This window comes from Anas acuta, chromosome 4 (genome assembly GCF_963932015.1).
Source record: "Anas acuta chromosome 4, bAnaAcu1.1, whole genome shotgun sequence".
Classification (NCBI taxonomy): domain Eukaryota; kingdom Metazoa; phylum Chordata; class Aves; order Anseriformes; family Anatidae; genus Anas; species Anas acuta.
The window spans coordinates 47489895-47510453 of record NC_088982.1 but is presented as its reverse complement, the minus strand read 5'-3'; the positions used below and the strand labels follow the sequence as shown (position 1 = coordinate 47510453).

Genomic DNA, 20559 nt, shown 5'->3' with positions numbered 1-20559 from the left:
ACCTAACATGTTAGTGTATACCTGAAATATAATAAATAGGCATAGTGTAATACGTCATAGTGTATATTAAATTTGTATTAGTGAACATGACATTCCAGAAGTCTTTGTCTGGTGATGTTTCACAGTTTAATGAGGCTCTGGTGATGATTCTGTTGGGCAACCTGATCTAGTGGATGGCATCTCTGCCCATGACAGGGGGATTGGAACTAGATGATCTTTAAGGTCCCTTCCAACCCAAGCCATTCTATGATATGGCCTGATATGAAAATGAACAAAGAGATAGTGTCTCTTGCAAACTGTTTAAACTTCTTTTTTGTGAGATTGTATTTCAGCATTTAACATTACAGGTATGTGACTGAACCGTTTGATGAACAAAGAAATGAAAGCAGTTAAATGTTATTCAAAAGGATACAGAGGTTGGATGGGTTTAGCTCTGCTAAACCTACGGGCATCACCTTTGCAGCACAGTACAACACCACTGAAATTGTGTTTCACAGAGGAAAGTGGATTCTTAATTTAGCAAAACTACAGCAGACAGTAGAAAAAAATTGTAATGTGCAGCAAGAGAAACTGATAGAGACACAAAAAAGGCATGATATAACAGGGATCTCAAAGTATGAAATCCATTATAAAGTGCAGTTACCATTCATTTTTACATAGGTATTTCATGAACTTTAACACACTACAGCTATCAGAAAGGTTACTACTAATTTCTGTGAAGTATGTGAAACCTGAAGACGAGGTTTTGAGAAAAACAAAAGGCAGATTATACATGTACATGTACATGTAACTAATTCTTAGTAATAAGCAGACAGACAGGTGGAATTTCCAGAGTTAGCTCCCACTTTCCCCTCCCCCCACGCCAAAAAAAAAATAATAATAATAAAAAAATCTAGATATATACCAAAGAAAAAGTAGCAGAAACTGCAATGGAGCAGAAAACAGGAATATTTCATACCAGTTCAGCCGGAATTCAGGAAAGATTGATTGCATATTGCTAAAACAGTTAATGTAGCTGTAGTTGTGTTTGGCAAAAGGCATATGCTCTGGCATTTTTAGTAACTGAGCCACCAGATCATTAGCAGGCAAGTCAGACATAATTAACATAAATGCCTAGTCAGTCTGAGCCCATTCTTAAAATACACAGATTGCACAATTCACAGGCAAAGAAAGAGGCATCAGGTTCTGTTCCCTTGTGTTTTTATAGCACGTTTAACGGGAGGCTTGTCTCACATCATCTTTTTCCTCTACTTAAGTTACTACACAGTCTTATCAAAACTACCCCAGACTACTGTTTTCTTTGGTCAAAGATGTCTTGAGTTTTGGAGCCTGATTATTTTCCTTTATTCTGCTCCTTGAGATGTGACTTGCTGGCTCAGCTACCCTTTGCTGCCAACTAACAGAAGACTGTATGACTCCACTGCTGACTTCAGGCAGGCAGTTTTGCTGCCGGATCAGACTTTCTTGCCCTGCCTGTTGACCAGCCAAGTTGCTTTGTGTCGCTGTCTCAGCTTACTTTACTCTTTCTGCTGACTTTTGCTGAATCCTGTCAAATTCCTCTCAAACCTTGACCTCAACTTTAAAAGAAATGTAAACATTTCAAAAAAAAAAAGTTATAAAAATTTGCATTAATTTTTGCCGTGAGCTGTGCCAATTAGGTAATATATTTGGAACCTGAAAGACCCTGGAAATGCGCTCAAGTGTACTAATTGTTGCAATATTTTCAAGAGAGATCAACAATCTAGGCCTAGATATGTGTGAAGAATCTTTGGGAAATGTAAATCTATGCATAATTCATTTTGCAACATGGAGAAATTGAATTAGCATGAGAATATCATAACTGTGACAATAAGTGTGTGAAATTCCAGTATTCATTTTCAAAAGCCTTCATTTTGAATAATGTATTGCATGTGATAAAGGTTCCAGTATTTGTAAGCTTAAATATCTAAGTAGAAATGTATGGATTTCATAGTAAGTGAAAACACCTACTTAGACAACAAAGCAGTGTGCTAGCCCTTCGGAACAGGTCTACCTTTATGCAAGCAGTGATATTTTTCAGCACAACAGACAATTGGTATAGAAGGGACTACAGCTGAACTAAGAAAAACAGAGAAAAAATCATGTACAGCTGCATCTGTGTGCATTACAGTTGAGTTAAAAGCCATGCTAACGTTAAGAAATACTGTAGATCTCTCCTGTCTGAAATATAGGCATAACGTATGATATTTAAGATTACTGTGATGCTAGTAAATATTAAAATGTATGTTTTAGTTATGATCACCATATCATTAGCCATGACACAAAAGTTCTAAATCACAGTCTGAGTCCAGATGCCACAAGCATTACACTTGAAGACTAATGTCATAGAAAACAACTTGTTAACCCTTTTTCCTCCCTTTCCTTGGCTTGACATGACCCATTTCAGTAGCAGGCATAGATCTTTAAACCTAGGGTTTCATCCTTGACCCTGAAATTCCTACATCTACTTTTTTTTTTTTTTTTAAATAGAAAAGTAAGATGTGTTTTGGTTTTTGTTTGTGTTTTTGTTTATCATATTTTAATGAGCTTTACATGGTTTATATGTTAAAGTATTTCATTTTTATTTAATTTATTTAATTTGCTTATTCTAAAGTAGTGAGAGATCTCAATATTTTTTGCAATTCCAAGAACTGAGCAAGAACTATTATAAATAGATAAAATTCAGTGATACCTATATACTGAACTGTGGATGTTGCTATAAACACCTACAGCAGGTAGAGTCATACTGTGTTGTCTATAAGAGAATGTCATGCACCCATCAAGACCTCCAAGTCCTTTTCTGCTAAGCTGCTTTCCAGCTTGGCAGCTCTCAGCATATGCTTGTGCATGGAGTAACTCCTCCCCAGGTGCACAACTTTGCACTTTCCCATGCTGAACTTCCTGAGGTTCCTGTCAGCCCATTTCTCCAGCCTGTTGAGGTCCCTCTGACATATAGAATCATAGAATCATTAAGGTTGGATGAGACCTTCAAGATCACCTGGTCTAATCATCACCCTACTACCAATGTCACCCACTAAACCATGTCCCTAAGTGGCAGGCCCAACATTTCCTTGAACAACTCCAGGGTGCTCCTTCCAGTTGTGTGTCACCAGCAATTAATCAGATTATTAATGAAGATGTTGAACAGGATTGGATCCAGTATTGGGTCCTAGGGAACACTGTTAATTACTGGCCTCCAACTAGACTTTGTGTTATTGTTCACCACCCTCTGGGCCCAGCTTTTCAGACAGTTTTCAGTTAACATCACCGTCTGAACATCAAGCTCATACTTCAACAGCTTCTCTATGAGGATCTTATGGGAGACAGTGGCAAAAACATTACTGAAGTATAGGCAAACAATAACCACTGCTTTTCCCTCATCTAGCAAGCCAGCTATTTCATTATAAAAGGTTATTATTTATGCCAAACATGGATTCCCCTTGTTGAATCCATGCTGACTGCTTCTGTTCTTGTCCTTCATGTGTCTGGAAATGGTTTCCAGGATTAGTTGTTCCATCATCTTCCAAGGAATCAAGGTTTAGCTAACCAACCAAATGCTTCAGAGTAGTATTGTTTTCCTCAGACTAAAATATTAGTTCCTGGTAGCAGAAAACAGCTCTTTTAGTGATTCTTTATTGTTATTATAGGACAATGATTCCAACTTTTCTGCTCATGTTAGTTCATGCCAATTTATTTGTTATATTTTAAAATATCCCTTGTCTCTCTCTGACTTCCAAGCCCTAATTCATAGGCATAAAACTTTTTTATATAGGAGAGCTAACTAGGATGAATACCCCTGTTTGCCAGTAACATTATTCACATGCATAAAAACTCTTTGCAAATATTTGTATGAACAAAAAGTTTGCATGAATTTTCAGGGAAAAACTGAGCAAACAAAGGTGCATGCATTACTGAACCACAGAGAAATCAGAATTTGTAAAAATGATTAATGAAGAAAATTATTCGTATTGTACCTGACTTGAGATAACAATTCTCTAAACTTAATCATTTTTCAATAAGCTCTGGACTAAATTTCTATGTATTAATTATCTCAAGATCAGTAGAAATTTCTCTCTTACCTGAAAGTTTGGATAATCCTTAGGAATTCTAGAGTCACTGAAACTGTCTGTACAAAATTCGCCTGTGAGATATTATCAAATCTCTTTATTCAGATGCCACCTCTAGATCAGGAAATTTGTAAACCATCATTAATTTGAAGATGTTCCACTGATGTCTCCACCCATTTCATCACATAGCTCTTGGGCCATACAATTCCTGGATAAATATTTTGAACAGAGATTCAAAGAAAAAATCCACCTTACAGATCAAGGGATACTTGAATATACAAAAAAATAATGACAATTAAAAAAATCTTTCATGATGGATCAAGTTCATAAATCATTTGTATGATTTACAATTACTTTCTCTCTCTAATAAGTGAAACTTTCAAAAAAAGAAGTGAGGAAAAAGAGAGGGACAAGAGTAAGAAGAGGGGTTAGTAAGACTGCAGCTGCTCCATCTGGTATGAGGAAGCTGGAAGTTTAAGCCAGGAAAGTTCAGGGTTTTATCACATATTGAATTACTTACAAAATGTGGGAAATCTCCCAAAAAGTTGAGTAAGTAGATTTTACTCTGCAATGATAAGTAGCCTAACAGAAGCATTACTTGAAACAAATGTAATGGATTTAAGCATCTATTGTGAGTAAGGCATTCCAAATGTGATTCTCTCACCTACCAAGTAAATAATATGAGCATCAGAGCATTAAAGTACTAGGCTAGTCTGAGTCTCTGCTCCTCTCAACACTTCACAAATTATGGGCCACCGAAACATGACACACACATCAAATAGACATTCTTGGGATTTGATGTTTAGGTATTAAAAATAATAATAATAATAAAATAAAAATAAAAAGCGCAAAATGTTTTCCATGAAAATTCACAGCTGTCACTCCTGCATAGAACACTTCATCTGTGTCCCTTTATTTCTTTACAAAAATTATTACCTTGGAGGGAAAGGAGGTGCAATTCCTCTCCAAATAGCTCATATTTCTTCCTTAAATCATGTTGTTACTTCAGCCTCTGTAATTATCCGGCAGCTATGACCAATCCTTAAGTCAATACTATTTGCAATCCTAAAGTCAATCTCTGTCTTTCTTTGTAAATCTTTCTGTGATTTTGAATGTTAATAGGAAATGCAGTCTCTCTTTTTCTCCTTTGAGGAACTTCGCACATTACCAGAAAAGTGAAACTTGCACAATTTTCTCTGGCATCACCTTCAGCCATCCTGCCTTCTAATCTTCTGATGAAGATTGATGTATACAGCACAAGTCCTCTCATTATGCCAAACCCTGTCTTGGAACAGACCTCTGGGAACTATTAGCAAGTTCACACCAGCCTTGGAGCAGTCCTCAGAGCCCAGTTTGACAGCAGGAAGTGCTACATGCGGTACCATGTCATGCACCACACAGCTATTCTCAAAAAGCTGGTAGTTATGTTTGAACACACATAGTATCATGGAATAGTTTGTCTTGGAAAGGACCTTAAAGATCATCTAGTTCCAACATCCTGCCATGGGCAAGGACACCTCTAACTAGACCAGGTTGCTCAAAGCCCCATCCAACCTGGTCTTGCACTTTTTCAGGGACGGGGCATCCACAGATTCTCTGGGCAATCTGTTCCAGTGCCTCACCACCTCCACAGTAAATTTATTCCTAATATCTAGTCTAAGATATATTTTAAAACCTGTTTTTAGTTTAAAGCCATTACTCCTTCTCCTACCACCTCATTCCCTGATAAGGAGTAAATGCTCTGTAGTTTGTGTGCAAAATTACTAAATTTTGCTTTGCTTTAATGAACAGAAGTCCCTGAACCAACTGGCCCTCATCAGTGTTGAGAAAGAACATTTTATTAGCAGAGTTCACAGAGACATGGCTTGGGAACACCTTCTAACTCTTGGTCTAATGGAGTAACATTGGTTAGTGGTTACAGAATTGATTGGGTTTATCAGGAAAATTAATTGGCCATGAAAGAGAAGAAAGGAAAACCATACGCTTCAGTTAAACTTCAAATAAAGTAGACTGAAAGTTCCTTCTATAGGCAGCAAAACACTTTAATGAAGTTTTCAGTGCTAAAGTGTGGAAGATAATTCAGAAAACTGCAAACTCTATATTAAGTACTACTATCTAAAGCAGGACAAGCTTTTCTAGTCTGACTTTCAGACCATTTTTCTGTCTTCATCTTTTCTTCAAGAACTGCAAGTAGAAGTGAAAGTATCATAATGTATTGGAAAGTGCTTGTGATACACTGTGGAACATTGCCTATTTCTCAAACTGCAGACAAAAATATTCTAATGGTATCACAGCAGTAGTCTGAACTATGAATTGAGCAATACTACTGTAATTCCAACTAATACCTCTAAAGTCAGTGAGTTTAAGTTTGACAGATTAGTTCAAAAACACAACAGCTGGTCCAAGGTTTGCTGAAGCTATGCAAATAAAATATGCTGATTTTGTTTAAGTGATAGAAGTGGGAAAAAAAATGTTTAAGTTTATTAAATGCTTTTTTTTCTTTTATTTCTTCCTGTGTTTTCTTTGTTTGTTTGTTTGTTTGTTTTCACTGCTTCATGCTGAAAATATGAGATGGCAGCCCTAATGGCTTGCTAAAAGAGAATAGAAAACATTGTATTTAATGCTTGCCTACAGCTGTGGAACACTACACTCAATGACTAATTTTTTTGAGTCTCTTTTCCTGTGTAAAAAGTTAAAACAATATTTTTCAAAAGGATCGTTATTACCAGTGAGAGGGATAAGAGCTTTCCATTCTCAATAGTTGAACCATGTATTTAGGTGCTTAAATATTTGGTAAAATGTTCAGCTCGGGTGACCAGTGAACATAGACCACTCTGGCAGATAGAAAGGTTGTCTGCCCTTTGCCCAGTTGTCTTTGCTCTCTAGAATACGTAACCCATAGCTTATAACCAACTGTTTTAATGGACACAACAACTCATTCTAATTAGTATAATTCTAGTTGGTTGTGTTCATTGTATTATATTTCTTAACTGCTATTGTGTTGTTACACAGACAGCTTTTGTATGTTTTCTTGATATTTTCTCTCATTGTACACTTCTAAGATGAATGTAAATGTGATAAAGACTTATTTTTCACACTAATGAACAACTCACACTATTGAGAAACGTCTGAACTGTTGCCAAATTCACATCAAACTCAGAATTGCTTAATTTTATTTTATTGTGCTATGCAAACTGTTTTAAGGTTGCAGAGAATGCCTACTGTATGTATGATGCCTCATGGAGGTTAGACTTTTATCACACTTTAGCAAACGTGGAACGATTGATCAATATTGTTACTACCACTTGATTGTGGTAGGCCTTATATGTGTACAGAACCCTGCCCAGCTTTTCAAATGGCTCACAAAAGAACCTGAAGTGAAAACAGCCTCTGCATTCATGCCTGATGCTCTTAACAGCTGTGAGGGAAAACAACCAAACAACCAAACAACAAAACGTAATTCCACTGACATATTTTCACAGAATCACGAAGAACAGTTGAGGTTGGAAGGGACCTGTGGGGGTCATCTTGTCCAATGCTCCTGTTCTAACAGGGTCACCTAGAGCAGGTTGCCCAGGATCGTGACCAGGCAGCTTTTGAATATCTCCACATAGGGTGACTGCACAACCTTTCCACATCCACTTAAACCCTTTTACAGCCTGAAAATCAGTGATTAGAACTACTTGCAGATATTAAAATAAAAATCCCATCTCAGATTAATTTCTGACCTATTCATTCAATCCATTCTATATGCATAATTATGCGTCTAACCGCAGTGTGTACTGGAATTGTGACCTGTTAACATTTGTACTATATTTAGACTTTTGCAATGAAAAAGAAAAAGCACCAGTATAGTGTGCCTTAAGCAACAAGGCATTCCCTTTGCATGTACAAGAGATGATAAAGTGAAATTACGATACACACAGTGCTTCCGCATAAATTTTTCAGTATTTGTCATGAATACTGGACACACGGGCTTCAACACTATTTATCCTTCCTGTTGTCTGAAGTCTTTTTTAAAACAAACAAACAAACAAACAAACAAACAAAAAAAACCAATGAAGTAATCAGTGAAAAGTTTTGGTGCTCTGAAAATCTGTGAGGAAAAAATAAAAGAAAAAAAGAAAACAGTGCAGTTTCATATAAAGCCAACAAACTCAAAGGTCATAAGATAATCAGTGCTTTCTTATATTATGGGAATCATTTTTAGGTCAAGGTTCTACCTAGTGCTTAGGTGAACAACTACATCTAGAGGCTTACTTTTCATTACTTTGTCAGAGGCATAAATATAGAACCTATCAAACTGTACTGGCAAGAGCTATATTGCACCAAATACCAAATACTAGACTTGCTATCATCTACTGATTTTACTGCAAGCTCAGTAAATTACCCAAGGTATAAAAATGTTGTCCAAAACATCTGCTTGGGCATTTATGGTGAGGAGTGAGTTTTTCCAGAATATTTGAAAAACTCAGGGTCCAACAGTGCTTTCATTAAGACCAATGTCTAAATTCTACTTCAAAGACATCTGGAACCATGATGCATTAACCAGAATAAAGAAGACTTAACTCAAATAAAAGAGCCTAAGCATACCTGAAAATCAAAAGGTAGCTCTCTATTCCTCAGTGATAACGAGGTGGCTCTTTTGTTTGGTTGGTTGGTTGGTTTTGGAAAGATTTCTCATTTGGTAGCTATTCAGCTATTCATACATTATTATGTTTATATACTACTTATTATTCAGATGCTAAAAATATAAGTGTAGAGAACAATGACAGAAGGGTCTGCTACAATAACAAATTGTAGCATTACTCATGAAAATCAGTGAGTATAAATGCTCCCTAGTGCCTGTGGCAAAATGCCATTTTAAAGGCTATTCTCTCTTCTCCACTTGGAAGTGAGATCTCTAGGAAAAGTTAAAAAAAAAAAAAAAAAAGCTTTAAAAATTGTATTTGTTTTTGTGGTCCCCTTTTTGATTGTTCTCTGCCACACCTCCCTGAGTATGAAACGGGTTAATACATGCTTTTGGGTATGATCAGGTTCTTGCAAGTCAGATATTCTGCTTATATTTAAGATCATCATACCCATTCCTGCCCTCACTCTCTTCTTTCTCCAGACCTAACTTATTACTGAATAAACAATACAGTTCCCTGCTGTGCAACAATAAAAAATTATTCTGACACTGTAATCAAGGAGAGGAAAAATACTTTTGCAGAATTACAAAGATAATATCCAGGAACTTGCTATCTCAGACTTGCAATTCATTTAGTCTAGTGGTGGATTATTGCATATAATGTTGCATATAACGGAGGCAGCTAATAGAGGCATCAATTCATGCAGAAGGGCACACGGGAGGTGGTGTGGCAGGGGATGACCTGAAACTCTGCTGAGGACATTATATGTATTGCTCAGCAGTGGTGGTGACACACTGCAGGTCACAATCCCCAGCAGCCCCTTGCAGGGGCTCAAACATTGCAAAAAGACTGATGGGACTTGAGCCTTGGACAGTTATCTCTGCTGCTCTTCACATGCCAGAAAAAACCTGAAGCATATCAAGTGTGACTATACTATGTGGCGCTGGGGGTGACAATCAAGAGCATGAGACACAGAGAGTTTTCTCCTCAGCCTGCTGGTGACCCACAGATGTTGTGAGACCAACAACCAGTTGAGTAGCAGGTGTTGGAAATAAGGATTATTTATTTATTTTACTCTGAGACTCTCTTCAAAAATTGATGACTTCTAAGAACAGACAGGGTCCCCCTTAAAAAGTGGGTCAAAACTATTTTTGCTGACAGGCTGTGCAAATTAGAGAGGTGAGCTTTAAAGTTGGAACAAGGGAGAGGGGCAACAACTCACAAGCAAACCATGTTGGCAAACAAATATTGAAGGGTGATGTGAACTGGAGTATCCTCATAATCAAGAAATCAGGGCTGAAAGAGGTCCATTTCAAGTGTAAGCACAGAAATAAGGGAGTGCCTTCAAGAAAAGAACGTATCATGAGGAAGGCACTTGTACCTTTTCTGGGAAATGAGCACAGCTGGGTGTCTCTCTGAAGTGACTGTACAATAAAGTGTGCAGCATGGGGAGCAAACGAGAAATTAGATGTCAGTGTGCAGTTGCAGGGGTATGAACTTACCACAGAGGCAGGGTGGGATAATTCACACAAGTGAAGTGCTGCAGTAGATAGATACAGATTCCACTTTAGGACGGACAGGATGGGACAGCAAGAAGGGAGGGTCAGCCTTTATGTGAGAGAAGCAGGAATCCATAGAGATCTGCCCTGAGATGGATGATGAGGCAGCTGACAACTTGTGGGTCAGGAATAGAAGGCAGACCAAAGTGGGTTATGGTGTGTGTGCCTGCTGCAGACTGCCTGATAAAGTAGGTGAGACCTTCTTCAGACAACTTGGAGTAGTCTCACATTTGCAGGCTCAGGTCCTCACGAGGGACTTGAACAACCAGAGTATTTTTGATGAGACAACACAAAAGCACACCAGCAATCCAAGACACACCAGTGTTGCACCCCAACCGTCAGGGGGAACAGAGAAATCTCATGAAATACAACAAAGGGAAAAACAAAGACCTGCCCCTCTGCACCTGCAGAGGAATAACTCCCTGCACCTGTACGTGCTGCATGCTAACAGGCTGGAAAGCAGCCTTGTCAAAAAGAGCCTGTAGGTCCTGGCAGACAACAAGGGGAACATAAGACCCAGGCCCATGTGCCCTCATGGCACAGAAGGCCCACAGCCTCTTGGACTGTGCTAGGAGGCCCGCAGGCCGCAGGATATGATCCTTCCCCTCTGCTCAATCCTAGCAAGATGCCTCTGGAGTGTCTATGTCTCTCTGTGTCTAGGTCTGGGCTCCACAGTACAAGACAGACATACTGGAGTGGGCCCAGCAAAAGACTGCAAAGATGACTGAAAGACTGGAGCTTCTGTCATATGAGGAGAGGCTGAGAGAGCTGTGACTGATTATTCTGGAGGAGAAATTGCTCAAGGGTGATCTTCAATGTATATATAAATATCTGATGGGGGGAGTAAAGAAGACAGAGCCAGACTTTTCTCCGTGGAACCAAATGATAAGAGGCAATGAGCACAAACTAAAATACAGAAAAATTCTGTTTAAACACAAGAAAAAAAAATACTGTGAGGGTGACTGAGCACCTGCACCAGTTTCCTAGAGAGTTTGTAGAGTCTCTGTCCCTGGAGATACTCAAAACCTGACTGGACACAGCCCTAACCAACCTGCTCTCTCTCAGCCTATTTTGAGCAGGAGTTCAGAGTAGACAATGTCCAAAGAGCCCTGCCAACCTTAACTTGCTCTATGATTCTCTTATATAGTAGCAATGTTGATACATGCAGGCTGCCAAGGTACATGCAGGAGTTTGTACAGTATAAACAAGTCTGGAGCCTGAAAAAAAACATTTACAACAGTAAATCTATAGGTGAATACAATATACCTGAAAACAAATATAGTGAGAAAATGTCACATGGATTATAGTGGTAAACTGTTTAAACTACTCTTAGAGTCAGAGCGGAAGGGCAAGGAGAATAAAAAGAAACAGTTATAGCTTGCCATCAAAACAGACACAATCAACAGCTTGAGTTTATCAGGTGTCGTGACAGTAATAAAAATGAAGTATATAATAGGGTATATTTTATCACACATTTTCCTTTTTATAAGCTATGCTATATAGAAGAGATGCTGCATGCCTCCCCCCTCATTCCCCCACCAAAAAAAAAAAAAAAAGGTGCTGTTTTCTTTCTCTGCATGCCTCTATTTTATGAATTTTCAGTTCCTGAGTCACCAGTCCCAAGGCTTCCCTTATGCTCCCTAATACTATGCACAGCTTCAGAAAGATTCAAGAAAACTCTCAGGGTGGTTGTTTGTTCTTGTTAGGGAATATATATGTATAAATGCATAAACATAAATGTATAAATTGTACACAAATTTTATGTATATAAAATGTATAAATATGACAGGACAGGTTTTAGTGGCCAGCAGCTAGTTAAATAGCTACAAGATATAGATAGATGTTTTCATATATAAATATAAATTATCCATAGATATAAATAATATATATGTCTAACAAATTTCTGAATGTTTCCACTCTTACTATAAATATTTGATTCCTTTCTGAACCCCACAAATCTATTTACGATAGAAACACTTAATGACAGAATGACAGAGTTCTGTGGGTTAATTGCAACGTGTACAAAGTGTTTACTGTAGCTTTAAGCATATTGCTTCTATATCACTGAACTAGAGCTTTTACTGTGTAATGAAAGGTAAATTAAAATATTCTTTTCCTTCCCTTTATCCTTTTACAACTCTACCATATAGTCTTTACTGTAATTTCTCCCCACCTCTTTTTCCATATCTTTACCTTTTCCATCTCCCTCCATGTTATCATATATCATCTCCATATTATACATGTACATCATATTCCTATGATATTTCATCATACAGCACTGTATCCTCTGGATTACTTTTTCTAGAGACAGGATAATCAAAACCAAACACAGCACTCAAGACAAATGCAAAATGCATATGTTAGAGTTGCCCCATTTCTGAGGAACACAAGGATATTATTTTGGGATCACTAATACACACTGAGCCAACATTTTATGAGTTGTATAGGTGTGGGTTTTTTTTGGTGTTTGTTTGTTTTGTTTGTTTTTTACACATTGATGTAGTTAGCATTAAACAGGAATTTGTATGATTTGGGATTAGTGACTGTAAGCCTGCCATTGGCCTTAGAGTCAGATCACACTCATTCAGCTTGCAGTGTATGGGCTATGATAATTTACCTTGTAAACTGGAAACCTCAGCAAAGTGACAGTTGTCTTTCCTTTTGTCCTTCATTTCTTTCATCTGTGAATTTTCATTTGTCACACAAGCAATCTCAGAGCTGCCCTTAAAATCTTCACATCATTCAAAGCTGGAGAAACTCATGTAGAGCTACTTGGTGCACCTCCAGGGCCTTCGTACAGCTTCCTGGCCCTCTGTTTTTTTGCTTGCACATCCTAGGAGCCCTCTGTTTGAATAGAGAAGCACACACATAATTATGCTTAGGGCGTGCATATGAGCACTCACAAGTTGGCTGACACTGCACATCTTGGATGTGCACGAATATTCTCAGCCTCATCAGCAATGGGCAAAGCCACAGCACTGAGATACAGAAAGAAATTAATGCTTTTATATTTCTAACAATCTAGAAAATCAACACATAATAACGCATTCTTTCAGCAATAAGTAGATGTTTGATGGGAAGATATGAACAGAGATAGTAAATGTTGCCAGAATAAGAAACCAATTAAGCAATGTCCATATGGATTACATTGTGAGCACAGCAAGATGCAGAGCAGAGGGATTGAGTGCCATATGGAGTGTAGACGGTGATCCCATCTGGGTGTTTTCTTTACTAAAGAGACCCACAATTTTATTATACTCATTCTGAACTTCAAATTATACACATCTTAAGAATGTTTGAATTATTTTTATTTTATTGTGATTCATTTATGGATACACACTTCAGTTGGAAGCGTGCAGATTTCAGTTATAAAGAATAAATCTCTCTTACTGAGATTCAGTAATGTAGGGTCAGACTGAAAGTTCTCTGGCAGACAGTAGCAAGAGAGCAAAAAGCTGTAATACCATGGGAACAGAGCAGGAAGAAAATTATGTAAGGGCACAGTTATGTCCCTACATCTTTTTACACTCCAGGGGGAAATTAACCTGCATTTTTTTTTCTCAACTTGCTCCATTTCTTGCTCTACTTTTCTAGTTTCTGTATATCAGCTTTGTTGGAGTTAATTCTCCATTCAGCCATATACTAATGTGAAAGGGAAGGAAAGACAACTCAGTCATCAAATGCTCAATGTCTTTCTTAGGTGTCCTGCCCAGAAGAAAAATAAATCCCCATACACCTACTTGCACAGGATAAGCCACAACCTTTTTCCTTAAATAAAGCAAGGGACCCCTGTATCTCCAAAAATATGGAATGCACCTTCTTTTTTTTTTTTTTTTTTTTTTTTTTTTTTTACACAGAGGACATTTTAGTGAGCCCATTTAATTTTGCACTGCAGCAGAATCACACAATCAATTACATGTCTCAGCTGAACTTCTAAAATCAGCATATCAGGCTCTGAAGCACTTACCTGATCATGCCTGGAGTCCTAATGCTTTACTTATTGCTTAATGCTTTACTTATTGCTGGAGCTTCATGTTTCTTAATGATAAATTAGTGTGTTGCCCCTAGACAGTTCATTAACATAGGGGCTGAAAAACATACATTTTCTCTTTCAGCACAGAATGTATACAACCAATTTTAGAGCATTCAATGCTGTTAGCTTCATCCATTTTTACATGCCCTACCCACCATCAAAAGGAACACAGAGCAGTGAAGCAAAATGGCAAAGATCATACTTACTTGCTCCTATGACTAACCACAGGAAGTCCTGCTTCTGTGTCCAGCCCACTTTCAAGGAATTAGTCTGTGATTGCTCAGAGACCCAAAGACCAAGAGATAGAATGGGTTTTGTGGAGTTTTCACCACCACCAATACTTATGTCAGGTTAAATATAATGTGCTGAATTAAACACGTTTATCTTCATTCAGAATTTCTTCATTTTCCAGACTTAATGTGGTTTCTGTGCTCATCGACCAAAATATATGCAAAATAATTCCCTGCTTAAAAACAAAATAACCAAATGACACTGTAATATCCAGCTACAACTGCAGTTTGAATTTCAGGTGACTGAATTTCACTTTTCACGAGCTCAAGGGCATCAAGAACTTTCTGTCTTATGCTTCTCATTTCAGTGTGCTTGATAAATTGTAGTGGACAGTAATAAGAAACTGGAACTTTTTGAATGTGGCACCATGATAACGTCAAAAACAGTAGGAAAGGCAAGTAGTGGGCACATTTGCAGATAAATTTCAGGAAAAAAGTCTAGGTTCAACTTGACAGCAATTGCATCAGTGTTGCAATTATAAATTATAAACACAGCTGCAAGAATAGTGATCTGACTGCAAGCTTGAGGCACTACAAATTTTGCATCACAAAAAAATAAATTTCTTTCACAGAAGTAGTAATGAGTTTCTAAACAGAAAAAAAATGTTTTGAAATAGGAATACGGAGACCATTCTTACATAGTTTTTCTGTAACAGAAAAAAAAATATATGAAAGCAATTTAGGAGATGTATGGGGGAATATGCATGTTATTCTTGTTACCTTATTAGAGTGACCAAAATACCACAATAAATCATTTATAGATGTGTGAATCCCTTGGAAACATCTGTCATTCACAAAACATGTAAAGAAAACTACTTGCTACATCTGTAAGTATAGCAACTAGTTTTGCAAACACTTGGTATTCCTGTCTTACAGGCTTTCAGCAGGTTCCCGAGGCCCAGGATCTCTCTCATCTGTGCCTTCAGCTTGAAGAAGGGATCTGTCTAGGCTAAGTTTTTCCTTTATCAGAGCAGGTATGATGTAAGCCAGAGGCTTATAAACTAGCTTGAATCCTTTGAAGTAACTGGAAGAAAATTCCAATGGGATTTGCACCAGAATCTAAGCATATCCAACATATTACCATTAAAAATCCCCAGTGATACCGAGTACATTTATATGGTACTATATTTGTACTTCAAGTTAAAATCTTTGTGTTTATGTTTTCCTATGATTTTAATTTCAAATAAAATACTCAATAATTTCTCACATAAAATCTCATTGCAGAAGGTCTCCAGTTTTACTAGTTTTCTTTAGCCATTTGAAATGTCAGGTGGATCTGTTTTCTTGCAAAAACCTTTCATATACAAATCTGTACTTATGGTTTTCCAATAAAAACTAGCAAAAGTAGTTATCATATGCCACTATAGTACCCAGAAATAGGTAACAAATATTATCTATAAAAGTATTGCATTATTTGTTCTGTGTATTGTTTTTCTGCTATGTCATAGAATCATAGAATGGTTTGGGTTGGAAGGGACCTTAAAGATCATCTAATTCCAACCTCCCTGCCATGGGCAGGGACACCTTTCACAAGAGCAGGTCACCCAAAGGCCAATCCAACCTGGTCTTGAACAATTCCAGGGATGGGGCATCCACAGCTTCTCTGGGCCATCTGTTCTAGTGCCTCAGCACACTTCACAATAAAGAATTTCTTCCTAATATCTAATCTTAAGCTACCTTATTTTAGTTTAAAGCCATTACTCTTTGTCTGATCACTACACTCCCTGACAGAGTCCCTCCCCAGCTTTCCTGTAGGCCCCCTTTTGGTACTAGAAGACCACTATATGGTCTCCCTGGAACCTTCTCTTCTGCAGGCTGAACAACCACAATTCCTTCAGCCTGCCTTCATAGGAAAAATGTTCTAGCCCCTTGATCATCTTCATGGCCCTCCTCTGGACTCATTCTGATAGGTCTATGTCCTGTTGGGTGCCCTAGAGCTGAACACAGTACTCCAGATGGGGTCTCATGAGATCAGAGTAGAGGGGCAGAATCACCTCTCTTGACATGCTGGTCGTACTTCTTTTGATGTCAATCTACTATTCTGCACTTACTATTGATTGTTCTATTTAGTTCATATTCCTGAAGTTTGGCTGCTTCGGTTTTTGTTGTTTTGTTTGTTCATGGGGTGGGGTTGTTTGATTTGTTTGGTTGTGGTGTTTTTTGTTGTTTTTAACTACAGAATAAAAAGCAAGTTTCACTCTTTAGAAAGCATAACCATAAAAGGAATCAGCTGGAACATTTTAAGATCAAATCTATGACAATGGAAAACTAGGCCTGCAAAGAAACCAGAACACTGCCATCAGAACCATAGAAGGAAAAAACTCTCAAAACAAAGAACAGAATGTTAAAGACGTACGAAATTTTTATCACTGAATATGAACAAAGGTCATATTCCAGGCCAGAAAACTATGAGTTCAATGCAAAATTACAGACATACTAGGCATTCATTTTGATGACTTCAAAAAAAAAAGTTTGAACTTTACCTAAAGCAGTTCTAAGTTCCAGTCTAGTTATCACCCAACAACAAAACATCTTACTGAATATGCAACTGTAAAAGCAACACAGAAGGCTGAAAATATACTTGTTTGTTGTGTGGTGTTTTTTTTTTGTTGTTTGTTTGTTTGTTTTCCCCTAGCCTTTTCTTCCTCTTTTTCTTGCATTCTTTACAATGAAATTATTCCAACTGTGGTAAATGTTCAGGCATGGATCAGCAATATATTTTGCACTTTGATGTTCACAAGTATACATTTCTTTCCAAAAGAACATTTATTGCATTTTGATTGGCAGTTAGTGACACATTTACTGGAAGAAATATGTTTTATATTTAGCTTGCTTTCCCAGTTTCTACTTTTCTTTATAACTACATTATCTTCCTTTTTATTTATGGGTTTGTGTTTTTTTTCCCCCCCCACTTACTTGTACAACTTCAGCCTTACCTACTACAAACTACCATTCCAGCTCTTTCATTTATTTTCTTTAGGTAAAACTGTGAATCAAATTCTATATTTTTATTCTAGTAATTTCATACTTCTTCAAAAAAACATCAAAGCACACTTTGATCAAATGGAAAATGATCAAAGACTACGCTTGTTTAAAAAAAAAAAAAAAAGAAAGAAAGAAAGAAAGAAAAAAAAAAGGTGGAGATTCTAGTGCTTTTCTTCACTTTTATCTTAGCTCCCTGCTTTGATTATGTGTTATATTGTATAAAAAAGGTTGATGGTCGAATAACGTAACACAGAAATCGAGAGCCAATGGAAGTATAAATATTACTGAAGTGCTTGACCATTTCAATGTCATGTTTTTAGTGCAATGCTGGCTTGTGGAACAAAAAGAGTTATATTTCTCACGTATACACGTAGGTTTCCACCTCAGGTTAAATGGGACTTTCATTTCAAAAAGTACCTACCAGTAGTAAAATAATGCTGCCTGTACATTCCTGTTTAACCCTGTAATGCAATGGAGTCCCAAGGACTCCAAGAGGATGATGCAACCATTTTGTGTTGCTAGTACTAAGCTAGCCTGTGGATTTAGCCTACACAATTTCTATGTAGGTCTAACTCTACTTTTGCAATACAGAACCACAGAATCACAGAATTGTCTAGGTTGGAAGAGACCTCAAGATCATCGAGTCCAACCTCTGACCTAACACTAACAAGTCCTCCACTAAACCATATCACTAAGTTCAACATCTAAACATCTTTTAAAGACCTCCAGGGATGGTGACTCCACCACTTCCCTGGGCAGCCCATTCCATGCCTCACAACCCTCTCAGTAAAGAAATTCTTCCTAATATCCAACATAAAATACCCCAGCGCAACTTTAGCCCATTCCCCCTCGTCCTGTCACCAGGCATGTGGGAGAACAGACCAACCCCCACCTCACTACAGTCTCCTTTAATGTGCTTATAAAGAGCGATAAGGTTGCCCCTGAGCCTCCTTTTCTCCAGGCTGAACAAACCCAGCTCCCTCAGCCACTGCGATGTCAAGCAGGGACCTGTCTCCATTCCTCCTCAACTCCTAGGTCCCCTGCCTCTGCCCGACAGCAACAGGGCAGGGGGTCCACCGCCATTTGGGGTGTCTCACCCCGGGGCCTGCCCTTCAGGCAGCACAGGGAGTTGCTCCACAAGTCTATCTCGCGCTCACGCTCTGATATCCCTCAACCTGTCGACCTCCTCCTTGAGTTCTGCCACGAGTTGGACCAGGTCATCCACCTGCTCGCACCTCACGCACACAGTCTCTCCGCCCCCCGCAGGTGGTAGCAACAGGCTCAGGCACTCCCTGCACCCGGAGACCTGAACTGCTGCAGTTTTGAGCAGGCAGTCAGTCTGGGTGTGTACAGACTTCCTGGAGAGCACACTGTGCCTGGTGTACACCATTGCAGCTGAGCTAGCAGTAGACCGCCGTTAGAGGAGGTGTCCGTATGGGCGGGGGTAGTGCTCTGCTCTCCCTGCTCGCCCTGCCTGCGCAAACTGCCGCGCCAACTGCCACGCCACGCCCTTCTGACGTGCCACGCCCTGTTTTCCCATCCTGGTCGCCGCGCTTCTCAATACAACCACTTGCATTGCAGCTAAGGTCGCTTCAGATATTAATTCAAATATAGACAGTTTGAATTATCACCACAATGTAAATAAGCCATAAAACTGATAAATAAAAGGAATGAAAAGTAATTATTGGTTATTTTCATTACTTTCTTAATATGTACTTTTCTAGTCCTGGATTAGAGTCTCGTATCGTTGTTTTTTTTTTTCTAAATGTACATGAAATCAAAATTGCCATATGTTCTGTACATAATTCCTACACGTATATATTACAAAGAATGTTTTAGGAAGTAATTAAAGCAATCCCTTTAAATAACAATAGAATCAACACATTTCTCATGTGGAAGAATTTATATTTTAGTCTTGGCTTATGATTTTTTTAGATGCTTGCCAAACATTACTATATCTTTATTAATTCAACCACAAAAACAGAAATTTAGGATGACATGTGAGGGATATGTGTCAAAACAAAGTGTTCAGGCAGGCTTACTCACCTTCTGAAAATGATCTGAATGGAAGAAAACAGTTATTTTGTAAATCTTCAGATTTTCAGAATGTTAATGAAATTTAAAGTTTTTGAACAGGTGTTACCTACACAGCCAAAAAGTTCAGGGTGACTAAGTAGTCAAATGAACACATAAACAGCAGGGAGAAAAAAAAAAAAAAAAAAGCTGTGATTTTCTCTACATTCTTTATTTAGTCCCAGCAGAGGATTAGCATTGCCGTACTCCACTCTTACCTTGTCCTGTCACATTTTTAGTACCACTTGTCTCTGAATCTTACACCTTAGCCCATCAACACACTTTTAACCCTTACACTCATATTTCACAACCTTGATCATCCTTTAACCACCATAATAGAACTGATTTAATAATCTTTTTCTTCCATGCCTGGATGAGAAGCAGTGAATAAAAACAGATGGATTCACAGTGTATAGCGGGGGATAGATCTTTGCTGGGAGAATTCTGTCTGATTTCTGAGATGAAATGCAGTTTGAAGGATGACTTGATCATAGTTTCTAAGTATTCACCTAAAGAAAAAACTGGCAGTTAATCTAGCAAAGGGAACATACGAAAGAGAGGATTAATCACCAGAGTCAGAAGAAAAAAACAAACAGACAAACAAACAAAAAAAAAAGTACAAATTATTAACCATGTTTTATGTGCTGTAATTAATTACCAAGGAAAGTTATCATTATCCAGTTCTTAATATCTTTACATTATACCCAGTAACTGCTCTTTTGGAAAATGGCCTCAATCTAGTGCTATCAATTCTTGGCAAAATACAGCGATAACTGATTGAAATGTAAAATCCTGTGATATACAGGAGTCAACAAAATACATTCATACATAGAAAAAGATCAGGGAAAATGTGAATTTGGTAACAAGTGGAGAAAAGTATTAATATATTTTAGTGAATGCTGA

General features: G+C 37.9%; 1 long non-coding RNA gene across 3 annotated transcripts in view; it reads right to left on the bottom strand.

Annotated features, from left to right (window-relative positions):
• The window catches only part of LOC137856118 (uncharacterized), a 55774-nt gene that overhangs the window by 19153 nt on the left and 16062 nt on the right, over nucleotides 1-20559 (bottom strand). For all 3 annotated transcript variants that reach the window (XR_011096207.1, XR_011096206.1, XR_011096205.1), the window contains exon 2: nucleotides 12893-13119. This is a non-coding gene — a long non-coding RNA (uncharacterized lncRNA). The remainder of the gene's footprint in view (nucleotides 1-12892; nucleotides 13120-20559) is intronic.